Raw genomic sequence first — 3,784 nt, forward strand, 5'->3', positions numbered from 1 at the left:
ATTGGTTGGTATTTTCAGATGTTTGCTGAGAATCGTTTTAACTGAACAGTGAGCATCTTTGTGAGTGACTAATCCCGAACACCTGTGCTGACAAAGATGTGCCACTGCACGTGGGACGGTTGACTATCAGTTCTCTGATTTGGAGCAAATAATTTTTCAACTCTGCCTCAGTTTCTCCAGTGTCCAACTTCTCTTTCAAATATCCTGTGGAAAAATGCAGTGAAAATGAAATCTCTTGTTATCACAATTCTCTGTGGTGCTGCTATTGCTTCTTCTAAGTCAGAAGAGCGGAGGGAATGTGTGGTCAAACTAGCTGCAGCTACTACCTGTGTCAACCTTGGGTTATATTGAAATCCCTGTAGACCCTGAAAAGGGGCTCAGATGTCTGGTCAAGACCTAGCAGATGAAATCAGAAGCATTTATGCAGATAAAACTAAAGAAATAAAAAATAAAAAACCCTCCAAAGAACCAACAAAGAAAAACACCCCTCATTTCTATCAGCTAATTTCATCAGATATCTTGAAAGAAAATAGTAAAAATATTTTTTCTCCATTATTGCTATATACCTCAGTTCTCTGCTTTACTTATTTTACACTGTTCATGAAGATAAGCACTCCAGTGTTTCATGTTTAAGGGCTGAGAGGCAAAGTTGAATTTTTTGGAGGCCACAGAGAGAGCTGCCTACTTGCTTGTGTGAAGACTCATTTTCAGGGAAAGATTTGGCCATCCCAGTGGCCCAAACCCAGTGATAATGAAATATCTAGATGATGCCAATGATCTCAGTTCATTCATAGGCTTAAATCATTCCTTGAATGTGTCCAATTGGTAGTAAAGGAGTAAAGTTGTGTCAACTGGGCTCCGTGTGTTTCTTGTTTCATTCCAATCTTTCTTCATCTTGTTAATATAATAACTTTGCAAAGAGAGTTGTACCTTCTAAGAATCTAACAGATCTCCAGCTCAGAGCTACTTGATAGACTTGCAAGTTATGTTTGTTTGCAGCTTATAGAGTTAAGTTCTCTATGCTCATTAGAGCTAATTGTACATGATACCTTCTTGTGTGCCACCGGAAGCCCCATGCCAGGCATGGGATGGTATTTCAGTCATCTGATAACATGATTATTGAATATTAAAAAAGTAATTAAAATGAATGCTCATGACAATCTTTCATCAGCAACACAGAAGGAAGCCTGCCTGCATTCTTAAAGGTATAGAATTGTTTGGCAAGAACTTGCAACCACCTGATATTTAGGATTTGCCAGAATGAATAAACCTGCTCCCTTCCCAGGGTGGCAGGTAATGTCATTTGGCTGCAAGTGGGTCCTTAATTATGGTAAGACAGTTCAATGTACCCATTGGCCTTTCTTCTTGCTCTTTCCCATTAATTTTGAAGTTGTAACTGAAGCCCAGAGTTGTTTCAGTGTGACCCTGAGGTGACTTGAGTTTCCTATTTGTGTTTAAGTAAATAATTGTGATCAGTAATTTTCCTCTGGAACCCTTATAGTGATCCATTAGAGTATGGCAATTACATGAAATTCGCTTGGCTCTTTCATGCATGACCAGTGTTAGAAATAAGTGCATAAGGCATTTGCAATGATAATTTCCAAGATATGCCTGAGTCCCTCAATGGCTCTGTGTTCCCTCTCTAGGTCATCAATATTCCGATTGTCACTTTTAATTGCATAAACTCAAGGAGATAAGGCAATGGAGGGTATATTCTTTTAAGCCACAGAGAAGAGATGATTTCTATTCTCTTCTACTAAGCTGAAACAATATATTTGCTCCAAGTATAAAAGCTAATGCTCAGGGCAATATTTCTTGTTTGACATCTTTTTTTGTTTTTTTGGCTGAAAATATATATTGATATTTCAAAGTAAACTATGGTGTCATTGGCTAGATGATGGCTGGGTTTGGAAAATGAATTCAATAGTGTTATGTCAGAGTACCCATTCAGAAGAGTATTCACATTCTCAACAGCTCTTAAGGAAAGGCAATACATAATCAATAATGATGTATTGTTTAGTTTTTCTGAAAACCAAACCCTCCCTGCATTGAATACACACTTTTCCGAGAAATCAATGGACATTAATTTTACAGAACCACAAGTCAAATTTATAACAAGTGGAGAGAAATAAAAATCTTGACACATTCACTTCATAGAAATTGGGTAAATAGCCTGACCTGTGGTGGCGCAGTGGATAAAGCATCAACCTGGAAATACTGAGGTTGCCGGTTCAAAACCCTGGGCTTGCCTGGTCAAGGCACATATGGGAGTTGATGCTTCCTGCTCCTTCCCCCTTCTCTCTCTCTCTCTCTCTTTCTCTCTCTCTCTCTCTCTCTCCTCTCTATAATGAATAAATAAAATCTTAAAAAAAAAAAAAGAAATTGGGTAATATTTAATTATGCAGCTTATTTTGTTACCTTGTAGATTTCTAGAAGGTCTTGTGTTCCACAATACAAATAGTACTATAGAGCTTTACAGTGACTAAGCCATAAACTGCTGTCATAATCTCTAATAATTTAAGAAATGACAAAACATGACAAAATGCATAAAACAGACAATAAAGAAAGGCTCCAAATTTGCTAATGCAAAAATCCACAAGTCTCTGTCAAATCTTTACTCAGGTCATAGGGTTACTGTGAAGATAAATGAAATATTTATGATAGTGTAATGCAAACGCAAATGCTAACAACAGTTAATAAAATTCTAAGGATTGTAACCTCTGTTATCTCTTCAAAGAGCTCACTAAAGTGCTGGTCTGGGAAGCTCACATTTTTAATTTTCTTCACAGATATTTATGCCTATAGTTTGGATCAATGGTTTTAGTAAGATAATAGTGACTAATCATCTAAATAGCTTAGCTTCTAATAGATGTGAATAACAGAAAGAGTTCAATTGATAAGCTTTTCTATACATATTCTATATATTCTTTTTGAAAACAAAACACAATGGAAAACTATTAAATTAACTGGTATAGCTAGATCTCAACAAGGCCCATGAGAGACCCATGCACAGAGTAGTGAAGAGCCTAAGGATGACTCCGAAGTTCCGTCATTAACTTGCTGTGTGATTTCTTCTAAGTCCCTTCCGATTCTCAGTTTCCTGTGACTCAGTACAGAGAGGGGATCACAGGTATGGACGTGCTCTTTAGGAAATATTTATTACGGAGGTAGTGAAGGAGGGGACGTCAGCCAAGATGTGGCCTTTGGTAGAGTTGAGCCTCAGGGCTCAAGTCTCTGGCAGGCTTTTCATCTAATAGAAATTCAGGTAAATGTGTATTATGAACAGATTCGCCCTGAAAATTACTTGCTTCCTTATTTCTCATCTTTGTCGAACCACTGAAGACTTTGCCTTTAAAACCTGGTATGTTTATCTTCCTCATATGCATCCAGCATGTGGCTGTTTCAGTAGTAATGGCATCTTGTCTTACAGGGTAGAGTCCAAGAAAAAGTCTCTGCTGCAAGAAAAATTGGTAAATTGATTTGAATGGGTTGGACAACTAAGATGTCGCTTCTCCTTTTTCATATTTTCTTCCAATTATTTATTTTCCATAAATCTGATGATTTATTCTCTGATGGACTATGGATGGCCAGCAGGAAGAAAAGCTGTCATCAAAAACTAGATATTTGGGGCCCTGGCCGGTTGGCTCAGTGGTAGAGCTTCGGCCTGGCGTGCAGGAGTCCCGGGTTCGATTCCTGGCCAGAGCACACAGGAGAAGCGCCCATCTGCTTCTCCACCCCTCCCCCTCTCCTTCCTCTCTATCTCTCTCTTCCCCTCCCATAGCCA

This window comes from Saccopteryx leptura, chromosome 7 (genome assembly GCF_036850995.1).
Source record: "Saccopteryx leptura isolate mSacLep1 chromosome 7, mSacLep1_pri_phased_curated, whole genome shotgun sequence".
Taxonomy (NCBI): Eukaryota; Metazoa; Chordata; class Mammalia; order Chiroptera; family Emballonuridae; genus Saccopteryx; species Saccopteryx leptura.